Source organism: Dendroctonus ponderosae, unplaced genomic scaffold, assembly GCF_020466585.1.
Source record: "Dendroctonus ponderosae isolate FM_Combo_2020 unplaced genomic scaffold, Dpon_F_20191213v2 Dpon_F_20191213_1, whole genome shotgun sequence".
NCBI classification, from domain to species: Eukaryota; Metazoa; Arthropoda; class Insecta; order Coleoptera; family Curculionidae; genus Dendroctonus; species Dendroctonus ponderosae.
The window spans coordinates 23861879-23877885 of record NW_026017110.1 but is presented as its reverse complement, the minus strand read 5'-3'; the positions used below and the strand labels follow the sequence as shown (position 1 = coordinate 23877885).

Genomic DNA, 16007 nt, shown 5'->3' with positions numbered 1-16007 from the left:
TTAGTTCCTTAGTTGTTTGGGCAAAGAGGTAAAACGTTTCGCATAAAATATGTTGATAACCTTTTTTTAGAAGTTAACATTCGAGCCTCGGGCCTTGTAAAGCTTTAATTCGCTTTAATGCATGTGTTACAACACATTAACCGATGAGTTATAACTCATTAACGCATTAATTCAACACCGTGTTCCCCAGGCGTATTAAAAAGTGTTCGAATCATTATGCGATTGAGAAATGTTAAATGAGGAGCGCTGCAGAAAAAAGGTCATATTGTTTAATAAGAAACAAAATAAATTTTTTTTTTTAAACAAAGCGCAATGACAACTTTGCAGCCATGGAGCAAAAAGTGAAAGTGAATAAACATTATTGTTTCAGAAGTTCGTGACTTGGTGGACACACAAGAAAGTCAATTAACAATGAGCTTCACACACCAGTGTAAAATGGGGTAAGTCAATGTTTTTATTTATCTAGTTCTATTTGTCAAGCTTAAAATTTTAATTTACGCAGCGAATGCTGAGGCGAGAAGTTTTCCAAACTTTCTTAGATTTTTCATCAATTCTCCGTTGTTTTATGGTTTATGTATTCTTAATTGGCCTCACCTGTAGCTATCAAACTAAGCTCGTTGGACACTTCTTGTCGTGTTGAGTCATTTATTATATACAAAATTTTCAAATTGTTTTATTATGTTCTTTAATTTCCATTGCCTATAATGGAATTTTATTACTTACTTGCTTTGTATCGGATACTTTTTCGCAGTAAACTAAGGACTTTCAACATTAATAGCTTCAAACGTTAGTCTATATGAGTTCTGATGGAAGAACTTAGTATAATCGGCAGAACGATTATTTTAGCAGTTAATGAGATGTGTTGCCAAATGAAAGCTCGTGGATTATAAATCGATTTTAAAGATTTGGGAACATTATTTATACATTAAGCCAGAATTGTGAAGTTTAAACGATATTTACCGCATACAAACACTACATTTTTGGCCTTTTCATCACCTTACGCCGAAATAACTTCTTGTTACAATTTTACACCGTAAGAGTATTTTTTTAGATACAAGGTACCTGTATATGCTGAAAATACATTGTCTAAACAATGCCACTACAATATTTGAGAATTCCAACTTATTCCACCACTTTTATAGGAAAACGTGTTGGTGAAATGTTCGCTAAAGTTTATAGCTGTATTTGATTGCATTAATTGTTCGGCAAGAGTTTTACTTTTTGAAAACTTTGTTCATTATTTATCTTGAATTGCATTATTTCTCTTTCAACATTCTTGCTTTATTTGCTAGTTTTGCTACTTATCTGGGACGTGTACAAGTTAGAGGAAACCTACTCGCACTTAATCTTCTATATGAACTTTCGGAAAATTTATAGTTAGTAATAATGATTTCAGAGTTCAGGAAGAGTCACTGTTAAATCAGTCTGTATATGAAATATAATTAAATTGTTGTTTACTTAAATAAAATATTTATAATTATTTGTCAGAAAACGTTTACGAAAAATGTTCAGGAAATTTTAAAGCAAAATACAAATCATTTTGATTAGAACGATGTTTAATTTGAAAATTCATGTGAAAATGTTAGAAACAAAATCTTTTATAGCAGTTATAAGTCATAATTTGCAAACATTTTTTTTCAGCTTGCACCACACTTCTTTTACTGTCCCATCTGGTATTCAACAAAGGCATTAATATAACTACTGTGAGAATTTCACCACTTAAATATTGAAGTTGTTTTAAATCTCATCTCAATTTCATTTCTATTATGTTCGCTTGTTAATCTCTTCAGACACCAAATTAAACATTTTCAGAACTTCTTTCGTTGTACTATTTTGGGGTTGAACATTAGGGTCAAATTTGGATATCGTTAATCTCTTGTCACAACTTTTTCAAATTTGAAGACCCATTGGGTTCAAATCCGGAGTCGACCCAACTGGATAGATATGGACGGATCTTCAAACCCTGATTTCCACAATTTCTTACCTATAACGACCTAATCAACTTTACTTGTCCATACAGTCGATCCCCACAAATTTAAGTTTGCAGTTTTAAAGTTAAAATTTAAAAATCTCAAGCCTCTAATGCAAAAGGGGCCTTTTTGCCACCCCCATTCGACCATTATCTGCTCTCATTAGAGTAATTGATGGCGTTCGTGTTGTGACAGGTCGAACGCAACAACGCCTGGATCTGATTGATCAGATTGAGTTTCACGATTCGGAATGATTTGTTTCGCGCTTTTGTCCGTCATTCGTCCAATAGTTCAGTCGACGAAGAATAAGAAATAGACCTGTCAAACGGAAGGGCTTAATTCTAATAACTGAATTGAATTGAGCGGGGGCTTCTAATGTGTTTATTTCATTTCTTTTATTGCTTTGATTTCCAAAGCAAAATAATGGGGAGGGTTTTGTTTGGCTTGTCTGGGACTTGACTATCCGAAAACAACAGCATTATTTGTTTTTTTTTCTGGATTATTGGGAAATATGGTAAAGTGATGATTTGATGGGAATATTGCAGTTGTTGATCGTATTTTTTTATGAAGATTGACTTCAAATATTGGTTTTCTGTTCCTTATAAGAATATTCTTCAACTCTGTTGCATACTTTCGATGTTTTATGCATAATTTTAAAATTGAGCTGTTTCGTTGACGTTATTTTTTGCTTAAGGGACGAATTGCGAATTTTTGATACTTTTGCTAACATTTACTCGTTTTTTTTCATTTCTAGGTGTTTGCGGTGGATTAGATTATTAACAGATTTTTTATTTAAAGGCTACAGATACTTTCCAAGAAAAGCTTTCCAAGAAATTACTGGGTTTAAAACGATAAATTTAATGTTGTTAATATCTCAAAATTTCAACGGGCTTCTATAAAAGTACGCAAATCTCTGAACTCAAAACTTACGTGCTTTATCTGGTGGTAAAGATCTGCTAGATCCAACGGAAAAATAGTCTTAAGCTTTTTGTTCTTCTGTCGTGTTTTCTAACCGATCAATTTATTAAAAATATTCGTTTATAAAATTTTCTATTTTAAACGCTGAATTTGTTTAAACTTGCCTAAAAATTTCGGTGTTTTGTTTAAAGTACAATATTTGGAAAGTGGCAAATGAAGCATGCAGATTGAAGATTTTCCAACAAGTTGGAAGCAAATTTAAGCAAGTTAAGCTTATTGTGTACTAAGTTTAAACTTTACTTTCTCGATAGAGCTTACTTTTGATCTTTGAGCGATTTTTGAGAAATTTTCGCAGTGAGGATTTTGATCGTTTGGAATAATTATGTAGACTGTGATTGTTTGAATAATCTTCTTCTTTTAACAAACATCTACGTTGACCATTGAAATGGTTCAATTTAGTTATTTTTTGTAGTTGTTTTGGCACCAATTTGAGGCTTTTATTCCGGATCGGTCTGTTCATATGCCTGAATTATTCGTTTTGTGGTATAATAACCTGATTTGTTTACAGAAAAATTTTATTGATAACGAAAATTTCTGCAACTTTACTTATTTTGAATCGAGGAAATAACAAGCAAAAGTGGTTCGTCTTAGACCTTCATTACAAGTTCATTGCAAAAAATCAGCCCGCTTTTAGCAAGTAGCTATATGAATTGCTCTGATGCAACCGTGATTTCAAGCTCAAAGTGTCTTCTATAACTTGAAATTTTCAGTCTCAGTTTAGGCCTTTTATTTGCAATTTAATGTTTTAGGGTTGTTAAACACTCTGAAACCATATGTAATTATGACTACTTTGAAGCTTTTGACCAGCTTTATTTAGTAGTAATCCTGCCCAAAATAGTTAGAAAGGACATTAGTCTCTTAAGACCATGTTACATGCGAGTCGCTTAACAATATAGGTTTTTGCCCAACTGAAGCGCTTTCACTCGTAAAATATCTCGCAAAATACATCGTTTACCTCCAGAGCAATCTTTTTACGTACTTCCTTTTCGTCCTCCATTTTCCCGCGAAAGCTCACCGCATTTCTCGAAGATGTATCGGTTCTAGCTCTAACTCAACAATGACAAAATAAATTGGATTAAGGCCACACCACCCTGCGAATTGTCCCTTTTAGGTACAAGAACATGAGCGGAGATTTGACTTGACTTTTCCTAAGAAGTAGGTGGCAAGAATTAGGTTTGCAGCTTTGGGGGATTATTCTGCATTTCGATGCAGTGATACCTAAGCCAAGTTGGACGAAAGTTATAGAATTATGGTAATCGTAAAGCTATCAAGCTTGCAAGTGCTTTAAGAGGCAAAAGAAAAAATCAATACGAAATCCAGATTGAATATTTTACATGGGGCTGCTGGAGTCAAACATTTTGGACACCAAAGACACAAAGATAGTGAAATAATTTGTATTGCTCTTAAAGTAAAAAGCTATAATAATGAAAAATATAAGCGAAAAATTAAACACCTTACGGCTGCTAAGATGTTCCAACCATCTACCGGAGAAGTGATTTGAAGTGAAAATTTGTATCATTTGAAATAGTTTTTAATTGAAGAAATTGTGCTGCTGTAGATAATATTGATTTGCATAGTTATTAGTATTAGGCTTATCGACCTTTTGGGAGGACAATATAAAAGGACTCAACATGCTGTTGGGTTTCCAGGCAAAATAGTAAATCTGGAATAATTCCGGTAGCTGCCACTGTCCTTTACAATAGCTCATCACAAGATGCCATCCTCCTGCCCCTCGGTGCCCTGCCTGCGAAGCAAGTTAAAAGTGTTTACTGAACTGTCAGCTCAGGAAAATGTCTCTGGAAGCATTTTATGTGGAAACTGAATCGAACACTTATCCAATTTTTCGAACAACCTTCGGAGAGCTTTGAGGGGGCGCGGGTCTGGCTCGAGTTGATTGGGTTTGTTTTTCCTGAACGTCTAGTTTTTATCCTTATTCTCTTGCCACTTTTACTTAAAATGGCGTTTTTTGCCTCCTCTAGTCGGTTGTAACTAGACGAAGATTTATTCTATTGAGAAGAAGCTGCTTTCATTTGAAACGTCCATTGTTCAACTGGGAATTAGGGGAGAAATTGAAAAAGTTTCTTAATAATATTTTCGTGCATTTCGCCGGTCTGGTTGTGTTAAGGTGAATAATTGCGCAATTTTTCAGGTGATATATTTATTGATTGAAATTTTACCTACAAATATTTGATGTTTCTAAGAACTGATCAGAAGGAAGGCAAAAGTTTGAGTTTTGCTCACACGAATTTCTATCAGAAAGAAGAGGAAAGTTACGATGTTTTTCCTTGCTCTTATTAGGGGCGATAATTCCCCTCAGGCTAATATTAAATAAGTCACATCTTCAAAAACGGGAGGGATTATAACAGTGGAAACACACTAAAATTGCCAAAAATTGGATCTTGAAAACGAATCAAAAAATACATATTTGAAGCTACGCGGAGAAACTGAGGGATACTGAAGGAAAAAAGGAAATAACGCAGAATCAAAATTATAATTTAAAGTGTACAAAAGAGGGCTGACATAAAAGGAAAGGACATAAAGAAGCAATAGATATATGAAGTCAAGTCAAGGAAATAAGGCATGAAAATAATTATTTAAAGCCCCCAAATCGAATAAAGTTTTTCGCCTGTTTCTTAACAGACTTTCAGGTCATTTTTGCATAAGAAGAAATATGATTTTTAGCAGAAATCCAATCTCACGCTACATAGTCGTTTTACCATTTTGTTCTTTCACCTTATGTAATGGCTTACGCTTCACACCTGGTTTTCCCCAAAGGATTTTTTTCTGTCGTGTTTAACGCCTCGAATACATATCATTATTTATTTTCCTCTACCTGGCATTCTCCCTTTACAATATCGAGCACACAGACACACATACATACATACACGCACACATGTTCATATTCACACCTTTGCACGTTTGCGTTATTTCCATTGGTTCGGCGCGCTCAAAAGAACTCGGTCTGATTGGTTAAAACGTCGTTTTTAATTTGTTTTCGCTCTTTGCGTTCAGCGGCCCATTTGTAAATTGGAGATTTTTGACGTGCAGAGAAAATTAAAATAGTCCCTCTGTGATGTAAGAACGCACGACCAGAAGCAAATTCGTCCAGATAGATGCATAGTCCATTAATATGAACATTTTTGGCAGGGTCTTGAAAATTTGATTTTTATTCTTTGATTCAGACGCATCTTTCGGAAATCAGTAGAAAAATTTGTCTTCAATTTTGATATTTAACAGCACTAGATTCTTGAAAATTTGTGTCCAGAGATACAATGACTCGATGGTCTTAACTGAAGAGTGTATTCCATCATCAATTTTAAGTGGAAAATGTCCTAGATATTTGATGGGAATAGTTAAGAGATTATGGGCAAAAAAGTGTTAATGATAAAACGTTACATTGGTTTATTCAGCATTAATTTTACTGTAGGTACAATGCATGCACTCATAAAATAAAATTTTCCATACTTTTTTAAAATTTGAGTTTTGGAGGCATTTTTGTCTTAAGTTTGCTCCTGGAATATTCTCTTAAACGTCGGCCATTAAGTAGCAGGACACCCTGTATTTACTCGATTGAAAACACCGGTTTTCTATTACATATAACACGCGGTGGGTTCATTTGCAAACAAAAAAATATTTTGAGAACATTTAATTTAATTTATTAATTAATTTAATTTAATTTAATAATAAATTTAGTTAAATTAAGTTTAAATGAGCATAGGAAAATGCAAAATTTCCGATTTTCTTAAAGATACATTGTTTCGCAGGAGAGCCGAAGCTAATATTCATATTTCACGCTGAATTAGAAATTTACCTTTTAATAATGATAAACAAATCTTATAAGAACATTAAAATTTGAATAACTCTTGGAATATTTGGGGAAATTCGGATGTGGCTGTAGTATGCGATGGTGGTAGTCCCCTCATTTGAATTGAACGAAGGGTATATGAAAGAAAGGCAGGAATGGCTTTTTATATTCTAATTTGTACAGTCTGCGTCATAAATATTATGAATGAGTGAAAAAGAAAAGATTGGAAAATCAGAGCAAATATCGTAAAACCGTAACAGTTATTCCAAAATTAAATTCTTCCCTGGATGGTAAGGATTTTTTGCGTTATTTCCAGCATTATTTGGGTTTTTTGTTAAGATCTCAGTGTAAAGTCTTCCACACCTCTTGAGTATATTTTTAACATTTCAAAGAATATTTTCTTTAATATTGATTGTTGTGCAAAATTATTATAATTGCTAACGTAATTTGCTTACTGTTTAGCGTATAAATCAATCAATCAAGGTTAATTTATTTTGACTGTTTATGTGCGTTTTGCAAATAATATGCTAAACTTTGTAGTTAATAGTTTTCCTTTTCTTTTTCCTTTTCCCTTGAAACTGACAAAATATTAGGAATTATTTTATTTTAATGCATTTTGTTAACAACCGTAATAACATTTTTTATAATATACTTATTAAAAAAATTGCGACCCAAAATTTGTATAAAAGTTTCTAAAGGCAGTTGCAAATAAAACTCCTTACCACATTAGTTCTGTCTTGCTATATTGGTCTCTGTCATGATGTTTGAGCATGAGAGCTCCATAACTCCATATAATTTAAAAAACAGAATCGAAGTAAAAAAACCCTGTAGAATTATAAATTAAAAAACTGATGGGATAAATATGCGCGATAAAATTTTAGTTTCGCAAACATACAGGGTGGCCAGTCCGAAACCGCGTCTATTTATTTATAATATTTCTAGCAAATTAGATTTAGGGACATTTTGAAAATGGGGCAATATATCACAGTCACTGGGGACAAGCGATCTAAAACATTATTTCCACTTTCTGTTATAGCCGAAGTAAGTATCGACTTGTTCAGTTTAATGTTAAATGGGACACCTTATATATTCTATTCAAAAAGCTAAATCTAACGGAACATTTTTATGACAAGAAGAATTGTTGCAGGCACTTAAATATTAATGATTTTCTTGTGCAATGAAGCATTTACTATTTAATTCATGTATGATTCCTAGTTGAGAAAAATTAGATATTAAGCGATCAAAGAGCAGAATTAGCAATAAAATTTACAAATCACCAAAAATTATTTTCAGAGTTTGGGCACATTGATGGTTACTAAACGGGTAAACTAATTTATAAAGCGAGAACTATTTAATGCATAAAAATAGTCCATTCTGTTTCCTTATTTTCTATGTTTATCTATGAAAAATCGTTCAGCTAGAAATCATTCATTCATTTCATTTTCGATCGTCTTTTGAGGGATTTCAATAGCAACAGAAACCGACGGCAAAATATTTAGGGCCGGAAATTTTTTACTTCAGAATATTGACTGTTTCAATGCAGAGGATAATAAATATTTTTACAAGATCCTTTTAATTATTAATATATTTTTAAAAATTGTCATTGGCAGGTATATTCAAATTCACTATTAAAAAAAATAGTCAAACTTTTGCTTTCTCAAATGAAACCAGTAATTAAAATAATTAATTGAGCATAAGGAATTGCAAACGATGCTTATTAGTGTATTTGAATAATCAGGTTGGTTCTTCTTTTTCCTTCTCAAACTCTGATCCAAAGTTGAACTGAGACCCGGATAACCAATTAATTCATTGATTCCATCCATTCAACTTTCACCCTTAAAAAATGTGGATGAAATCTCAACAACTCGTTTTAGTTAACTTCACCTAAACACTTCCAATATCTAATTTGTCCAAATTGGAATATCGAGACGACGCCAATCGCCGTCGCGACGCGTGCCTTCGCTCCTGTTGTAGCTTGGTGACGCTTTCAATTAACTTTGTTACGTCGTTAGTCAGTAACTTGTTCGAAAATTAACAGAAACTGCCCTTCGATGGATGTCTCCTAGTTATTTCCCAGCACGTTTCAAAGGGTCCGTCGGGGTAACTAATGGTGGCCGCAGGGCATTTCTGGGGAACAATGTCAATGATGGGGATGTTATTTATCAAATTAGTTGATTATCGGTGTGAAATGTTCCATAGGTCTTCGTCCAAATCGCATAAAAGGGTTCGATAATTGATTTCGTTTTTATGTATAAAGACTTTTTAATTCTCTAATTTTTTCGGGGGTATTTCCTTACGTAAAATTTTTCATATTTGATAGTGTGATGTTGCCAAATGCCTAAAATATTATAATTAATAATTTACCAAGCCAGCATCAATCTGATCTAGTCAGCATACTTGGACTTGGAAGTTTTCATCAGGAAAAACTCAAAGAAACGACGCATAAAACCAATCCTTTGATCTGCGATTAAATTCACCCTTAAGTCGACGCCCCCCCTGGAATCTTAAAATTCCGTCTCATTATAATAATTTTTCCGGTAGGATCCTGTAGCTCTTAGGTAAGCGATTTTGTCTTTGACGTTTCTCCGCAATTATTTACTTTTTACTTTACAGTATTATCATATTGCATTTTTAGCAATAAATGCGCCTCTTTCCTTTGATCTGCCAAGCTGAGTGGTTGGTGGGCGTAATGTGCGGTTTTTAATGGTTTTTTAAACAGCTTTTCAGAAACAAGATATGGGGGAAGGGCTTTAGTCGGTGTCATTTGCAATTTTTCTTTAATATGATACGGGGCTTGGTTTTTGATTAGAGAAATTTCCGAAGTATTTTGAATGTTTTGTCCACATTGGCCATGTGTGGCCAATCGAAGGCCGCCCTTCTATGTGAGAAATCGATTGTCAGATAATATTGTTTTGTTCGAAAAGGTGTTTTGACTGGAATAATTAATAATGAAGATATTACAACATTTTTGAAATATAATAAAACAGTCAGATGTTCTGAGCGTTTTTAGAGAACGCATTACCGCCTCTACTTGAGAACATATCTGTAAAAAAATTTCCAAAGTCGACGTTCTTTCTGCTCGTGGTTCCCTCAATTTTGAAAGAATTGCCCCCAATTTACTCATTTTTTTTTCAAATTACCGGATCGACACATAAACCGGGGTGGATCACAATCCGATAGACTTTTTATTTGGGGACACTTGAGCAACTTGAGATAATAATTTAACTGTCGAATGTCGTTGCTCTTAAGTTACTTGGTAAATTCAAACCTCCGATATTTCAAAGAGAAAATTCAGGATACGTGAAAGAGTATTTTTTTCTGAAATAAGCCATGGAATTCACGTGCGAAATATGTCGAACAAAAGCCTTACATAAAATCAAAGCCTCTCCTCGTAGCCGAAAATGCAATAACATGAATTGTTAAAAATTAACTGATATTTATAATGAAACACTTTTTTATTTTGCCATGACTACAGAATACATTCAAAAACCGGAAAATTTTAAAAACTAAATAATAGACAATGATAAAAAAAATTCGATTAAACCATGGAGTAAACGTTCTAAAAAAATGAACAAAAAAAACTTGATGCCAAATCAAAGCAACCATCCAGCTCCAACATGCGGAATATTATTGCATATTCTAATTAAACAGCTAAATTTTAGTATCTTTTGTATTTGGTTGTTTTTCTCCTTACTTAACAGTTTTTAAGTACTTAAGTCTCAAACTGAAACTACTTTGAATTCCATTTTGGATACTTTTTCACTATTGAACGTAAACACCAACAAAACGTAAGAAACTACTTTAGCAAATGCTGGAAATTAAGACCATTTGTAGCCCTACAATATCTTAAACAACCGCACTTTGTTTTGGGTGTTTTCATCATTTTTACGAAAAGTTTTTGACATCCATTTGGATTCGAGTTTTACATGTTTGAATACTATTAACTTCGCTCTTATGGACAACATATTTGAAGCTTCCCCATAAAAAAAGTTTAAAGGAAGTCTGGCGACCTGGGCGGCCATTCAATTGGTACTCATCTTCATGTCCAGCAACCTGGAAATATATAAGTGGAGCCCCCCCGTCCGATTGGTAAATCTGGATCATTTCTGCGCTGATACCAAGTAGCCAAATGTGTGACATTAAGTTGTTTCCAACAAAATCGAAATATCTCTGGTTTGTCTTGAGTTTCTTCAAAAAAATATGGACATTTTATACGACTGTCTTGATTAGCAGTTCAAAAGTGTGTTTTTTCACTATGCTCTGTATGGATTTTTAAATGCCGCAGTGGATTTTTTCTGGCCCAGTACCTAAAATTATACAGGGTGATTCAAAATTGACGTCACTCCTTTTAAGGGCTCACTTGGAGAGTACCAGATTAATATTGAAACAAAAACAATAGAAATTTTTGACTAGAAGATAATAACAGTTGAAAATGGAATTTCAACGTTTTTAATAAGCATTATTTTGAAATGGTCCCAGTTTGATTTGAAGGCTATTGGAATACTTAAGCAATCGAAAATGAAATTACCATCGTTACTTCAAATTAAGAACATTCTTGATATTAAAAAAGTTCTCTTCTATACTTTTTTTTATAAAAAATCAAATTGGCATTGATGTTTTTTGCCATTACCAAGTAGAAAGCTTTTGTCAAGAATAACAAGCATTTATCAAATTGTGACAATGTCAAGTTAAATCTTGTCTTCCAAAAACCGGCACAAATTGAGCAATTGAGTTAATTAATCGAGTACGAGAAACGAGAGACAAGTGCCCAATAAAGTTATTGCACGGACACAAACATTTTTAGAGTTGAACGGGACTTCGAACACCTCATGTGAGTTTTCCACATTTCAAATCGGTTCTTTTCTATTCATATCTAAGAATTTCGATTTATCTGCTTGTTGAAGGTTCACCGGCAGTTGCACACCACAACCTAACTTTTCATAGGAAGTATTTTTGTCATTCGGTTGACACATTTGACACATCAACCTAACCTATTTCATTGCATTTCAACCTCATTGTCAGCTTTCGATATTTAAGAAGAATCAGGTACTTACTTACGTACTGTTAATGAGGCAGATTACCTTGGAAAACGTTGTTGCCGATTTTCTGATCTACTTTTTTTGCAAATATCTCAGTTTGTAAGAAGAATTAATTTAATTAATTTTTCCTGAATTCGAATGACGCCACTTTTGATTCACTTTGTATTTGTTAATTATGCCATTGAGACAAACAGTAGCTTCATCTGAAAAACCGTTTTTTTTCCAAAATACTCATTAGGTGTAATTACAGACTCAGTTTAACTTTTTGAACGCCGCAAAACGACTAGGTAAGAAAAAAATATCCAAAAATAGTTAGATTTACTCTTTTCAGCAGAATATAATATACCTACTCTATAGGGTGCTGTATTTAAAAATGTCAACTTCGCCATCAAGAAATAAAAATCGACAAATGCAAGGGATTTTTCAAAAACTTTAGCCCCATGCATTAACTAATTTATTCCCTATTTTAAATAGCCTTTAATTACCTAATGCTTAAATCAAAATATAATTTACTCTCTATAAAGCGGTTTGAAGAGCCACAATTCGATCAAGTTCTCACAAATGAATAAAACATTTGCTTCAAAAAAATTGTCGTGCGTGATGAATCGGTAATTTTGAAAACTATTGCCAAGTTAAAACAATCGGGGATCGCGACTCGGTTAATCGCGCCATCGGGATCGACGGGAACGATCGCAAATTACATTCATTTGTTTCGGAAATGAAGTGAAATCGTGTCAAAATCGTGGTCGGCTTGTTACCGAGCCGTAGGTAACAGTTGAATTCCCGACGTCTAGTTAATTTTTTATTTGATTTCGAATTATTGGAATCGGGTTTGGAAATCTGCTTCTCGCCTCGTTAGTGTTAAGCTAACGATATGCCTCATTATTTTGCAGAGGAATCGGATATTTCCAAACTTATCAACGATGTTTTAATCGAAATTTTAGCTCCTGATGGAAAGATGTAATATTATGAAATCGCCCATTAGTAAGGGTTGGCAGATCTATTAACCAATATAATTAATAACTGTTCAATCCGCGAAACGTACATGCAGCTGAAGGGACTGAAGTCTATATTGCGACGCATTTATGGCAAATTTGTGAAGTTATTATATTTTACTATTTAATGTAATATTATCTGTTCTGGTAGCGGGTTTGTGGCCGATTGAAAGTGCTTTCATTTTCTAAAAATGACCGACGCTTTGTTCGGATCTTTATCAGGGCTTGATAATGACCTAAGTAAAACGACGAAACGTTGGCCACTTTAAGAAAATCAAAGGTGTTTCAATTTGAACTCAAACTCGCCATCAGAACAGACAATATGAAGCTTTGACGCTGCTAAAGTTTGTATGATTTACTTTATATTCTTTGCGTTCAACACGCTTCTCAAATCTGTATTTTCAATTTTAATTTGCACTTTAGTTTGAATTAGATTTGATCGAATTAGAATGATGGTTTGAAACAAAATAATCATCTAACAAAGGACCAATGCTTTAAAATACAAACTACAGGATTCTCTATCTGCTATCATCCAGGACTCAAACCCAAACTGCCGATTTAGGCGGAATATTTCTATGGGGCTGCAGTTTATCGATCTCTTCGGGTCCCTTTTACAGGTTTCTGCTTCGTATAAGCCCTTTCATACTAGCGGCTCAAAAAACATTGCACAGCCTACTATCCGATGTAAAAATATTGACCCAACCCGTGCCCATGAAAATTGAACGGAGATGAAGAAGGGCCGGAAGATAACATGGAGTTTTAAACAAAGCGAATTATAAAGAACAGATTTTATATTTTAGTCCTCGGTTAATTGTGTTGTTTCGTTAGATAAAAAAGGGCTCAGATTCTAACAACTCCTTGATTTGATCTGTTTATTGAAAACATCTAGGCTGCTTAAAAAATTACAAGTTTAGTTAGTTGAGGGTTAAATTGCATGCAAAAGATAAGATGAATTTGTGCAAAATAAGGAAACTTAGAACGCACTTAGTCACAGATTTTCTTTTTAGTATCCGTCGGCTGGTGCTTCATATTTATATTCATTTAATAATCGTTGACTTTTTATATGCTTTTTCATACACTCAGTTCCTCAATTTTATACATTGTTTATTTAGTTACCCAATTTTGCTTCAAATTTGAAGAACTATCTTCTGCATCCAGATTTTTTCGAATTGCATTAATGCCATCTGAAAACTCCACATCCAATAAAACGCGTTGCAAATTGACAAAATTGATGTAAACGCAAATCATCCAAAGAAAATCTAGCTTCACCTACATTTCCGCCCATTATTGCAAACATAATTGTCTGTAAATTTTCATTTTAAAGTGAAGTTCTAACGCATACTGTACACAATGTCTCTTCACCAAGATAATTGCAACGTCACTCACTCTCTCTCTCTCGCTGGAAATAATTATAAATAATACACCAATTTGCTAAATGCACTCGGCAACGAAGAAAAGAAGAAAAAAAGCCTAGCGAAATAAAGACGGAAAAAATGATAATTCGAACCAATGGGGAGTTAGTCAGCGCCCGTCTAGGCTGAATTTTTAATTATCCCAGCCCACAGTCTTTTGTTTCTTCCAGCTAGGTGTGGAAAAATGGAAAGGGATGGAAAGATGGCTTGATAGCCATGCAATTCGGGGTAGCAGTTATTAATGCACTCCTAAATGCATATGCACGGATGGAGTAAAGAGTTGTTTGCGCGGATTGCGAAAAGATGACTGATGGGGTTCGCTGGGGGGGAATTTCTAATTGAAACGTCTCTCTCGTTATTTTAATTGGGAATAATAAACGAGTGCTTTTTGCTGCTATTTATTTCAAATTACTTTCTAGAGAACTCTTTAACATCTACATTAAAATGGAGATTTACTTTGGCTACGGACTGATAAAGGAGTTGAGGAGCTTCATTCTTCTCTACAACCTCTACAGGACTATTTAATAACCATAAATCAATGTGCATTGTTTTGCGACAAGAATTTCACATTATATTTAATCGCCATCCTGCACAAGCACTAGCTGGCAGCGAAAGTTACAATTGCTGTTATTAGGCAGGGAACAGTTATCATTTTTTTAAACTCGAACATAAGAACGTTTCAGAAGCGGAACCATAGTTATTTCAGATGAAGGTTACATACAAATAGGTTGTGCGAAAATGGTTTCAGCTTCTATTTAAATGTCATTGAACTTTGTAATTAGTTGCTGCAATTCTGGTTGTTAATAATAAAAATACGCAGTTTTGAATGTTAAAAATGATGAAGAGTTTGCTTGAAAAATGCGACTCTAAACGAACGAGCATCAAAATACACTTAAATACATCAAAAATTAAAAATAGAAACAAACAAAATTATGCGAAAATGATAAATTTTATAACGAATCCTTTGTCCTAAAAGATGAAAATATATTTTTGATTTCAAAAACTTTGTGATATTCAACATTAATTAAATCCTTAAATATTTTTATCAAAACTATATCAAATCACATCAAAATATATTTTTGCTTTATTAATAAATTAATGATTTCCACTTCACTCTCTTTATTCTTCTCAACTTCTGAAGAAAGGTTTTTAATTCAAGATCCATTCATTCACTGTGAAACCAACTTAGCAAAATTTCGAAAACTTTGCTTGACTATAAAAAGAAGCTGCTTTAATTTGTTAATAGCATTTGAATGGCGTAATAGATTGCTTTATTAGCTTATTATTCTTTAACTAAATTTTTGAATTTCCTACTAAAAGTGGATTTTGATTTGTTCTTATATTTATGACTGTATATCAAAGAGCATATGAACTTTGCTTCATTCTATGTTCAATTTCTAGTCCATTTTGACGAAAAATTAGTTAATGATAAGAATGAATACAATTTACCAAATATTTTATTTATAAACTTTTTTCAAAAAAATTGAATTGCTTTACTTCAAACGCTTGGTCAAAATCAAGATTATCCTGAAAAAACATTATTAAATATTCGGATTTATTTTAGTTAAACTCTAATTCGCAAACGGCTTCCATTGACGGAAATTATGTTCTGCTTTATATGTATTTATTACGATGGAAAATGGTTCAGTTTGCATATTCTTTATCTTTGAGTAAAATAAATGGCAAAGTCCTAATATTGCAATATCCATTTATTAAGGCGAAGAAATATGTATGCAGAGGCGGCGGTTTGAAAAATAAATCCGTGAATAAATTGAAATTGTTGGAAATTAGAACTTAGTGGGCAGAAA

General features: G+C 33.3%; 1 protein-coding gene across 2 annotated transcripts in view; it reads left to right on the top strand.

Annotated features, from left to right (window-relative positions):
- Window positions 1-372: 372 nt before the first annotated feature.
- The window catches only part of LOC109536018 (visual system homeobox 2), a 115687-nt gene continuing 100052 nt past the window's right edge, over window positions 373-16007 (top strand). The window contains exon 1 of one of the 2 annotated variants that reach the window (XM_048670324.1): window positions 373-440. The gene's annotated coding sequence lies outside the window, so the exon portion shown is untranslated. Of the gene's footprint in view, window positions 441-11416; window positions 11585-16007 lie in introns of those variants that run through there. The other variant, XM_048670323.1, reaches the window with a different exon arrangement.